A 13,137-nucleotide genomic window follows, 5' to 3' on the forward strand; every position below is an offset into this window, starting at 1 on the left:
TATGGACAAAGATGGAACATCCAAATACTCGAGGTGGTAAGGTTAGAATAGGCGGGATTGCAGTCTGAGTAGCCAAGACTTGTAAGGGTGTTTTATGGTGGAGAACTTGGATAGGTAGACGATTTAGTAAGTAGGCAGAGGTCGCTATAGCTTCAAGCCAAAAAGTTTTTGGAACTTGTGCATCAAAAAGTATGGCTCGAGTCATCTCAAGTAACTTACGATTTCGCCACTCAGCCACACCATTTTGTTGGGGTGTATTTAGGCAGGAAGTTTGATGGATAAGACCATTTTTCATAAAAAAAATCGCGCATTGGTTGGTTTATAAATTTCCTACCATTATCTGAGTGAAGTACTTGGATTTTCTTGTTTAATTGAGTTTGAATAATTTGGTAGAAAGCAAAGAACTTATCAGGTACTTCAGATTTGTGTTTTAAAAAATATACCCAAGTCATGCGAGAGAAATCATCCACAAATAACACAAAATATTGAAAATTATTATGAAAAATAGGGGCTAGGCCCCACACATCAGAGTGTATTAGAGAAAAACTGGAATTGACTATAGTGTTGGTTGGAGGAAAAGAAACTCTATGATTTTTTGCACGAATACAAGTTTTACATTTGAGGGGTTCAGTACTACTTGTAAAAAGACTAGGAAATAGAAACTTGAGGTACCCAAATGAAGGATGTTCGAGACGCCTGTGCCATAACCAAAGTTGCCTAGTAACCATTCCGTGAGCAAGCATGGCATGACCTGGTGTGCTACTTCATCAACGTAGTAAAGGCCGTCTCGCTCAGTACCACGCCCAATGATCTCCTTCATAAGAATGTCCTGTAGAAGACAAAAGGTAGAGTACATGAGTACCACACAATTTAGTTCTTTTGTTATTTGGCTAACAGACAATAATTTTGATGATAGTGCAGGGACATAGAGACAATTTTTTAATTTCAATTTTTCTAAAAAAGTAATAGAGCATCCTCCTTTAACATCAATTAATTCTCCACTAGCAGGGACGGATCCAGAAATGATATTATGGGGGGCCAATAACACATATAATATTAAAAATTATGTAAAAAAATTATATAATATAAAATGTATTATAAAAATATACGGATAGCTAATATATTTTAAAGTAAAAAAAATATGTGTATACTTTTTACTAACGAAGTGGTCGATTCTTCGTATCATAAAATTCACCAATAATAAAATTTGTGTCAAAATTTTCAACAATTTTCTTTTCAATATAATTAAAAGACAATTAGCAAGAAATTCATCTTTTATTTTGTTTCTAAGTTATTTTTTGACAATATTCATAGTTAGAAAAGATCTCTTAACTGTAGCAGTTGAAACAGAGAGAATTAATACCAAACGAATAAAAAAACGGCCACAAGAAAAAAAAAAGAATTCACTTTATGAGATTTAAAAATTTTTATTTAATTAAAAAATATTAGTAATAATATCATTTTCAGATTTTTTTAATATTGTTACTTATTTTTTAGATATTAAAAATTATTAATATTTAAATTAGACTGAACTTTTATTTATATTAGATTAAATATTAAATATTTTTAAAAAAATTTAAATTATACATAATAACTTATTACTATTAAAAAAAGTTGGGGGGCCGAGGCAGCCACTCGCCCCCCCTTATGTCCGTCCCTGTCCACTAGCTGTTTTAATATGGACTTTTGACGGTATAGTCAAGCTGTTAAAATCATGGAGGTCATCAGTCATAGTATCGGTAGCCCCGGCAATCGAAAATTCATTCATTTATTTTTTTAATTGGATTCTGATTTTGGGTCTCCCATTTATATTGAGTCTCCGCTAGCAGCAAAGGAATTCAGTAGTCCTTGCCTTTACCGCCGCGCCGCTGCTATCTTACCATCGTGACTTGCTTACTCTTTTCTGGCCTCGCCACCGCTAGTGACCTCTGGGATACTCACAGTGGCGGCTTCCTTCCACCAATCTAGGTAACCCACCATTTTAGAGCAGTTTTCTTTGGTGTGTTTCTTCTTTCTTCTTCCACCAATTGTTTTTTTATCAGAGTTGCCCATAATGGATAATTATATCCGTTTAGTTTGAAACTAATGGACAAATTGTCAGAATTGATTTGTGATGATCACATGCCAAAACTATTGCGTAGCATATTTTCAATTTGTAATATAAATTCATCAGAATTTTGAATTCTTAGAACCTAACTCTGCTCTGATACCATGTTACCATGGTACAAAAAATTTAGGAAAGAAACCAGAATTATTTAGAAAAGTATTCTTTTTATTATTCATTTTTTCATCTGTGATTACAAGGTTTTTACCAATATATAGATAAAGAGTACGCTAAGAGTACGCTCGTTATGGAATAATATCCTAATAAATTACAATAATTTTTTTTCTAATTTTTTTTATATAAAAGGTTAATTAGAAAGGTTCTTCTATTTAGAATCATTTACTCCACTCCTTTTATATGTAAAATATTTATTTATAACAGCATAAAACAGAAAAAAAGGTAAGTGTGACAATTTTCCAATCCCTTGTACATCAAGAAACCCTGAATATAGTAGTTGGAATTAGGCAAAATCATCAAAATTACACTAATTCGAAAGATTTCGACGAACACTCAAAGTTAGAATGCTGTTCGCCGATCACCGCCGGAGCTGTTGCGCGCCATGTATCGCGATGGCTGCTTCGCCTTCATTTGCCTCTGGTTTACCATTGCACCTATGTTAGTTCAAATCAACGCTGTTTGGGAATTTTTTTCACAGTAGTTGCATCTGGAAAGAGGACGACGGTGGATCCTGCAATGCACCCTTAACGCATTCTGGTCAAGGAAGAAAGCCCCACAGACTATACAAACAAATTCTGGTTGGTGATGTACATCAAATTCTTCCTCCATCTTCAGCTTCAGTGTGCGCGAAAAAAATCTTCAGGTTCAGATGTTTTAGTAAAATCTCTCGTTCTTGAATGAGGAATCAACTTGGAGTCTCTCCATACTTATATAAGAGGTTGCGGGTTCGAATAGAAACAACTCTAATTCCTAAAAAAAATGTTACCATGGTACAAAGAGTTTAGAAAAGAAACGAAGAATTATTTAGAAAAGTATTATTTTTATTATTCATATTTTTCATCTATGATTACAAGGTTCTTACCAATATATAGACAAAGAGTACGCTAAAAGTACGCTCGTTATGGAATAATATTCTAATAGTGGCGTCCGATCTTTTTAGTGCCAAGGTGCCACTTGTCCGAGTTTCTCGTGAGGAAATGGGGGGTTAATACCTGGAAGAGACTCTAATGCATAAATTAGCAAGGATTTTAAGTAATTTTTTGAGTGAATACCCCATCCGGCCCCTGACAATTATCTCGAAAGGACAACGAGGCCCCCAAGAAAAAAAAACACCCAATCCGGCCCCTGATAATTTTTTTTTGGGACTGATTAGCCCCTGTGTCAAAAAAATAACATTAATTTTTTTTGGCACAGGGGCCTCGTTGTCCTTTCGAAATAATTGTTAGGGGCCGGGTTGGGTTTTATTTTTTTGTTAGGGGCTAGATTGGGGTTTTTTTTTTTGGCAAGGGCCTCGTTGTCTTTTGAGGTAATTGTCAGGGGCTGATTTGGGTTTTTCTCTATTATAGTAGATTAGAACATGAGTTATATTGAGGTTCCAGTGTATTTATAGAGATGATGACCACCTTTGTTGGAGTAGTTCTATTTTTTTATGATGATAAGCGTTCCTTTTATTTTGGAAGTTTGTTGGGATCAACTTTTTAGATGAGGTAGAGATAGTAGGAGAGATTCATAAAGGTAGTTATTTACTTTGAGCAGGTAAGTTTAACATCCTTACGTCGATGTTCGACTTTTTTAAAGAGGTTGAATTTATTATAAAGTCTACTTTATTGGTGGACTTTTTGTGTTATTGGGCTGACTTTTATCTGTTGGGTCAGAATATAAGGAATAGTTATGTTGGATAACTTTTTATTTTATATTTTAGATATTCATATATTAAAATCTACTTAATATACTAAAATTGGATTTTTCCCCAACTAATAAAGGTGAGGTGTCGATCCCTCATGATTCTATTTTCCCTCCAAAATGAATGCACTTTTCTTTATTCTAAATTATTTTATTAAAAAAATATTTATTATAATTATATTATAATTAATATTTAATGAATAATACATAATTATACTAATTTAGAAACATATCTTCATTATAATTATATCAAATCAATATTTAATGCATTATGAAACTACTTATCAATTATATATCAATTGAAAATACTTTTAATAATAATAATAATAATAATAATAATAATAATAATAATAATAATAATAATAATAATAATAATAATATGATAATGATATGATAATGGCATCGGTCATAGTAATCATGATAAGAATATTTGATTCTAATCATAAAAAGATCAAATCTTATGATATTAATAAGGCATATTGATTTTAAATATTTTTAGTCATTTTAATTATATTAATTTTAAAAATATGGATATAATTCTAATTATTATTCATTATCTAATAGTAATAATAATAATAACTTGAAAAATCCCTATATAAACTATTTCAATTAGCCGTGTATTATTATTAATTCAATCAATTATTTCAACTAATAATTCAATCAATTATTTCTTAATTTATTTTTTGAATTCAATAAATCAAATAAAATCAATTATACTAATTGATTTTATTAATTTTTAAAATATTTTTATTTTATTTATTTCAATACATAAGTTATAACTAATTAGTTATTTAATTTTATTAGGATAAATATCAAATTCTATTCCTAATATAAAAATACAAAATTTTATACTTTTTATTTTTATTTTACCACTATAAAAGACCATATATATGCTAGAAGAAAATATCATTTGTTTACCAATTACTCTTTAATTGGATAACTTTTACAACAATTTTTTTCTTTCTATGAGACGTCGTCGCAAGAAGGCAACTATCGTGAACACAAATCACAACACACTCTCTAACTCCCGTACTCATCATTCAAAGCAATATATGATATGTTATCTATGAGGCATTTATAAACTATGGTGTTATCATGTATGCATAAATAAATAAAATTCGTATTTAAACTTAAGTCATTTATCTGTTTGTGTGGTATATTGTAGTGTAAAATTACTTTCAATTTGTGTTGTGCAATGATATTATGGTTTAATTTAAGCTTTTACTTTAGAACTGTGTTATAATTTTATTTCATCATTTTCTCTTAGATATCGATCAAATTGACGTATTTTTATTTATTATTATTGAAATGAATGTGATATGAAATTTATAAAAAAAAAACTCTCACACTGAATTTATTTTATTATAGTCTTCTATCTCTTCTATTTCATTTTGTTTTATTTTTATTCATTTTATTTTTTTTAAATATCATATAATTTATTATAATTTATACCAATTAATTAATTATAATTCATTATATCAGTTAGTTTGATTTGTTAATTTATAATATGCATGATATAATAGATCATTTGTTACCTATAACGTTAATTCTTCTAAAATCTAAATCTGAATAATTATATTTTTACTTTTTGTTATGAAAAAATATTATTAATAATTAACCGCTCATACTTTGATGTTTAGATGATTTTTATATTTATTAATATTAATCTACTTAATATACTAAAACTGGATTTTCCCCAACTAATAAAGGTGAGGTGTTGATCTTTCGTGACTCCGTTTTTCCTCCAAAATGAATGTATTTTTCTCTATTCTAAATTATTTTATAAAAAATATCTTTATTATAATTATATTATAATTAATATTTAATGAATAATACATAATTATACTAATTTAGAAACGTATCTTCATTATAATTATATCAAATCAATATTTAATGCATTATTAAACTACTTATCAATTATATATCAATTGAAAATACTTTTAATAATGATGATGATGATGATGATGATGATGATATGATGATGATGATGATGATATGATAATGGCACCAGTCGTAGTAATCATGATAAGAATATTTTATTTTAATCATAAAATGATCAAATCTTATGATATTAATAACGCACATTGATTTTAAATATTTTTAGTCATTTTAATTATATTAATTTCAAAAATAGTGATATAATTCTAATTCTTATTCATTATCCAATAATAATAATAATTAATTGAAAAATCTATATATAAACTATTTTAATTACCCGTGTATTATTATTAATTCAATCAATTATTTCAACTAATTAATTTAATCAATTATTTCTTAATTTATTTTTTAAACTTAATAAATCAAATAAAATCAATTATACTAATTATTTTTATCAATTAATTGATTTGATTAATTCTTAAAAATATTTTTATTTTATTTATTTAAATACATGAGTTATAACTAATTAGTTATTTAATTTTATTATGATAAATATCAAATTCTATTCCTAATATAAAAATATAAAATTTTATTCCTTCCATTTTTATTTTACCACTATAAAAGACCATATATGCTAGAAGAAAATATCATTTGTTTACCAATTACTCTTTCATTGGGTAGCTTTTACAACGATTCTTTTTCTTCCTATGAGGCGTCGTCGCAAGAAGGCAACTATCGTGGACACAAACGACCACACACTCTTCAACTCCCGTACTCATCATTCAGAGCAATATATGATATGCTATCCATGAGGCATTTATAAACCATGGTGTTATCATGTATGCATAAATAAAAAAATTTCTATTTAAACTTAAGTCATTTACCTGTTTGTGTGGTATATTGTAGTGTAAAATTACTTTCAATTTGTGTTGTGCAATGATATTATGGTATAATTTAAACTTTTACTTTAGAACTGTGTTATGATTTTATTTCATCATTTTCTCTTAGATATCAAGTTGACGTATTTTTATTTATTATTATTGAAACGGATGTGATATAAAATTTATAAAAAAAAAACTCTCACACTTAATTTATTTATTGTAGTATTCTATCTCTTCTATTTCATTTTGTTTTCTTCTTTTTCATTTTATTTTTTTAAATATCATCTAATTTATTATAACTTATACCAATTAATTAATTATAATTCATTATATCAGTTAGTTTGATTTATTAATTTATAATATGCATGATAAAATAGATCATTTTTTACTTATAATGTTAATTCTTCTAAAATCTAAATCTGAATAATTATATTTTTACTTTTTATTATAAATAAAATATTATTAATAATTAACCACTCATACTTTTAAATAAAGTGTTTGGATAATTTTTATATTTACTAATATTAATTGTTGATTATTTTTTCGTAAATAAATTGTATTATAATTTTATGTTAGTTCATAATTGATTAACGATTGATGTTCATGAAGCTATGTTACTCTAAATTTTATATTTTACAAATATTTTATTTAAATGTAATTTTTTAAACATAAAAATATATTATTTTTAATAATATTATATTTTTACTTTTTTTTAATTATTCTAAATGAATATTTTATCGAATACTAATTAAAATCATCCTTCCATTTGCTTTTACTAATCTATTATCTAACTATTATATAAAATTAAAATCGTATTAATAAATTTAATATTAAAGTTAATTTGACTTTTTATTTAGAGTATTTTTCAATTTTTTTAGTCTAATCAACCAAAACTATTTAATTATGAATAGTCACTTCTATCTTATTTTAAATTATTGACTAATTAAAATTACTAAAATTTAATAATAATATTCTGTTTTATATTTTTATATTTAGTCCAATCCATCTAAGCTATATAATAATCACTTCAATTTTTATATTTTATAATGTAATACTACATTCAGTAATAGTAAAATAACATAGTAAATTGTCATGTTTTAATATTAAATATAAAATTAATACGTAAAAAAATCTACTTAATATACTAAAACTGGATTTTTTTCAACTAATGAAAGTGAGGTGTCAATTCCTCATGAATTTATTTTTCCTCCAAAATAAAAGTATTATTCTCTCTTCTAAATTTATTTTATAAAAATATCTTATTATAATTATATTACAATTAACATTTAATGAATAATATATAATTATACTAATTTAAGAAAATATCTTTATTATAATTATATAAAATCAATATTTAATACACTATCAACTAATAAAAGTGAGGTATCAATACATTATTAGACTAATTATCAATTATCAATATTTTTAATTATTCTAATTGTATTAATTGATATAGTTCTAATTCTCATTTATGTGTAATAATTTTATTAGTAGATAGTTGGTACACACATTAATGATGACTCATTTAATTTGATATCAATTAGATAATAATAATAATAATAATAATAATAATAATAATAATAATAATAATAATAATAGAAAAGGTATATATGGTACCTGCATTGTATTTTTAAAAAATAAAATATATTTTAAAAAGGATTGAAGTATCGATAATAAATTGTGATTGATATCAATATTAATAATTAATTTTTATAATTATTTTTATCTACTAAAAATTACGTATAGTATTTCTTTTGTGGTATAAAAAAGTTGTGATTCATAACATTTTTATGAAATTATATTGCATGGACACAAGATCAATTATTTAACAAATTAAATTTTAATTAATATATTTTATTTTCTACTCCTATTTTTATTCATTAATTATTTTACTTTTTATATTTACAGTAAATATTGAATGTAAAAAAAATAATATTGATTGTTATATATTTTATTTATTTAGAGTCATAATTAAATTTGATATAATTGTAGTAAGTATCTACAATTAATAATAACATAATATTATAATTTTAAGTTGTATAATAAATAAAAAAGAACGTAGCAATTTATATCTACTTCTTATATAGTAATAATATTATATATATTTATATATCTCCTCTTTTAGCTCTTTCTTAAAAATATTGGCATATAAATAATGTAGATAACATATATATTGAGTAAGTATTTCATTGAATTAATCATAAAGGTTAATAAAATATAATGGCATAATTGTCATCTAATTGTAGCAAGTATCTCTATTAAAAATATTGGCTAATTATTACCGTGTATAATTAATGTGTGTGTGTATATATATAGTGAATTTTTACAATTATTTATCATTTAGAGAATTCATAATTCAGACATTTTTCTTTTTCTATTTTTTATTTTTCATACATAATGGCTGCTAGCTACGATTCTATCAATAGTGTTACTTATAGTAGATTATGTGATGAAAAAATTTGGAAAATAAAGGAAAGAATTATAAGGTTATAGAAAGTCTCATCCAAATTTGACAATAGTAAGACGACTTACATAGAAATGGTTCTAATGGATGTTAAAGTTAGTCGATTATTTTTCATGATTATTTCAAGTGATGTTAGGTCCAATTTATAAATATTTTTTTGTTCGTATTTTAAATTTATTTGATAAGTAAACAATTGCAATCAAAGACAGTGCCATTTAATAGCTTTATAATTGCTAATAGTTTTTATATTTAATTTGTTTTACAGTGTAATAAAATTCATTTTTCAATAAAAAATTATTTGGCAAAGATGTTTGAGAATGAACTGATTGAGGGAAATGTCTATGTCTTCTCAGATTTTGTGATCGAGGAATCAAGCGAAATTTATATTCCGACTGCACACGTATATAGAATAATTTTTAAGAAGGAGTCACGTATAATAAATACGGTCGATGATCGTAAAATTTCTGACAATCATTTCAATTTTTTTACTCATGCTGATATATTAAAACAAACAAAAGAACAATCCAACTTATTTGGTACGTAGTTAATTTATATTAATCTACACAAACTGTTTTTTTTTTATTTTAATTTTTGCAAAGAAATCATATAATAGCATCATTTTATCGATAACATAAATTTAATAGTTTATTTATGCAAATGTTTAAAATTGTATTTCGACTTTTTTAAAGGTATATCCTTTTATTAATATATTGTTAGTTTTATCGTTTAATATAAAATAAATTGGTAAAAAATTTTAATTTATAAGTAATTTATTATGTTATTCGTTTATTTGTCCTTAATTTGATGCTTTTAATTTTTTTTAATTAGATGTTATTGGACTTTTGACTGGAAAAAATGAACTTATATTATGATCAAAAATAGGAAGAAGTGACCATTACATTGTGATTGATCTTCATGATTTAGAGTATGTGAAATTTTAATATTTCACAATAAGATTTTATTTTGTAACAATTATCTATACATATGCAAAATATTTTATCTTTTTTATTATATATTACTACTTATTTCTCTTAATTCTTGCTTTTATTTAGAAATAAGAAAAAATAAGGTGCATACTATGAGATCAATTTACAATCCAATTATTCAATTATTTACGTGATCACCAAACAATCAAAAATATACTTATTCTCCAATTTGCAAAATTTAACAAAGGCATTAATAAGCATATTGGTTTACCTTTTATTTAACATATTTGTTTATGTTATATTTGTAATCATATTATATCTATTTTTATGAATATATCTTTTTAAAAAATACTCTTAGTATTAACATATGGTGTATTAAATAAATATTAGTGGTTTTAAATTATGCAAATATTTAAAATTGTATTGCGACTTTTTAAAGGTATATCATTTTATTAATATATTGTTAGTTTTATCGTTTAATATAAAATAAATTGGTAATTTTTTTAATTTATAAGTAATTTATTATGTTATTTATTTATTTGTCCTTAATTTAATATTTTTAATTCATTTTTTTAATTAGATGTTATTGGATTATTGACCGAAAAAGAAGAGCTTATATCATGATAAAAAATAGAAAGAAGTGACCATTACATTGTGGTTGATCTTCATGATTTGGAGTATGTAAAATTTTAATATTTCACAATAAGATTTTATTTTGTAACAATTATCTATACATATGCAAAATATTTTATCTTTTTTATTATATATTATTACTTATTTCACTTAATTCTTGCTTTTATTTAGAAATGAAAAAAAATAAGGTGCACACTGTGAGATCAATTTACAACTCAATTATTTAATTATCTATGTGATCACCAAACAACCGAATACATACTTAATTATTCTCCAATTTGCAAAATTTAATAAAGGCATTTGCAAAATTTAATAAAGGCATTTGTAAGCATATTGGTTTAACATTTTATTTAACATATTTGTTTATGTTATATTTGTAATCATATTATATCTATTTTTACGAATATATCTTTTTAGAAAATACTCTTGGTATTAACATATGATGTATTAAATAAATATTAGTAGTTTTAAATTATTTATTATTTATTAGAGAACTTTGTGCATTATAATTCTCTAATAATTTGTTGTTTATTTTAAGCTGATTTTGATATGTTCTTACTTTACGGTAAATAACATATAAAAATTTGTTAGTAGACAGTATTACACTATTACTAGGTTATTTATGGTCATATTAAATATACATGTCTGATTTATTGAAAAAAGTAAATTACTAAAACTGATTAATAACTATTTTAGAGTTGATATACTTAACACTAGATTAAGAAAAAACGAACAATGCATAACGTATTATTTTTTTATTAGTCAAATTATTATAATTCAAATTAATTTTAATAAAACAACTTAAAATTATAATTTCAATCTTATCACGTGCATGACACGGGTTATTACACTTGTTAAATTATAAAGTAAAGTTAAAAAAAGTAAAATAAAGCGTGATGAATAAATTATATGCGTACAATTAAACAAATATAAATTTTATGTTGATGTATAAATTATTAAAAGTAAATGCAGCATATCTCTTAATTTGTGTCGCAGAAAAGATAAAATACGAAAAATAATTCTTTTAGTATGTATTAATTGCTTAACTTATATTTTATATAATAATAGAATATGGTAAATTTTTAATAGTAATCATAATTGTCATTTATTGAAATATTGATTAAAGATTATAATTAATATTTTTGTAATTTTTTAAAAAGAATTAATTTTTTTAGTATATATTAATTGCTTAATCACCCTACCAAATTAATAAATTTTTAATAGAGTTTTAAAATTTTAAACAATAAAAGAGTATTGTAATAGCTACCTATTCAAATTCTATTTCTAATTTAATTTACAACATGCTACAACTTAAAAAAAAAAAGTTAATTTTTAAAAGTTAGTTTTTATAAGTTTTTTTTTTTTCAAAACTAAAAATTTTACCAAACTAAATCTTAATCATCAAACTGGATCCTCATAACTTCTTATACTCTTGAACCTAATTCTTAGTATTAGATTTATAGAAATATTCTAGAACAAATATTTTTTTAGATAAAAATTCAAGTGTAATTTATTTCTTGTGAAATTATGAGTTAAAAATCGTTATATAATTTAATATATTTGACTAAATTATTATATAATAATTATAAATTATCAACTTCATGTAAACACAATTTCATGAATTTTTACCATCTTATTATATTAATTTGGTGAGATAAGAAAAATATTTTTATATCAACTACGTAAATATTTATCTAAAAGAACAAATATAATTAAACAATTATGTAAAATATCTTATACTGTCAATATAATAAAATTGTATTCTCTACATTATTATCCAAAATATGATAAAAACTCACATACAATTATCTTTATATAAAGTTAATAGTTGAGAATCGTTAAAGAATGATTTAATCAAACTTATTAAATCATCTAATAATTCTCAAGTATTAACTTCGCATGAAAATATTACGGATATGTAAAATTAATAATTGAGAATAGTTAAAAGATGATTTAACCAAATTTATTAAATTATCGAATAATTCTCAAGTATTAACTTCACATAAAAATAACATGGGAGTTTCCATCCTAAAATATTATTTTATCCAAAAAAAAAAAACTAAGAACCCCAATAAGATTGACAACATGCGCTTTACCCTAGGAGTGACAACATACACCTTATTTGAGGATATTCAATAAAAATATATTTTATATAGATGTTAAATCAAAAATTTATCATTAAATAAAAAAGATCATTAAATACTAAAAAAATTATTAATTAATAATTTAATACGTTTTTTTACATAAAAATTAATTTTATTTTAAATTATTATCATATTATATAATAATATTACATATTTTTTTTTAACCCATAAATAAGGTCGGATACTCAGATTAAGAACATACATGATTAAGATTGGAATATTATCTATCCGAATATGATTGAATTTA

The sequence above is a fragment of the Arachis ipaensis genome, chromosome B7, assembly GCF_059453495.1.
Source record: "Arachis ipaensis isolate K30076 ecotype BB chromosome B7, ASM5945349v1, whole genome shotgun sequence".
Classification (NCBI taxonomy): domain Eukaryota; kingdom Viridiplantae; phylum Streptophyta; class Magnoliopsida; order Fabales; family Fabaceae; genus Arachis; species Arachis ipaensis.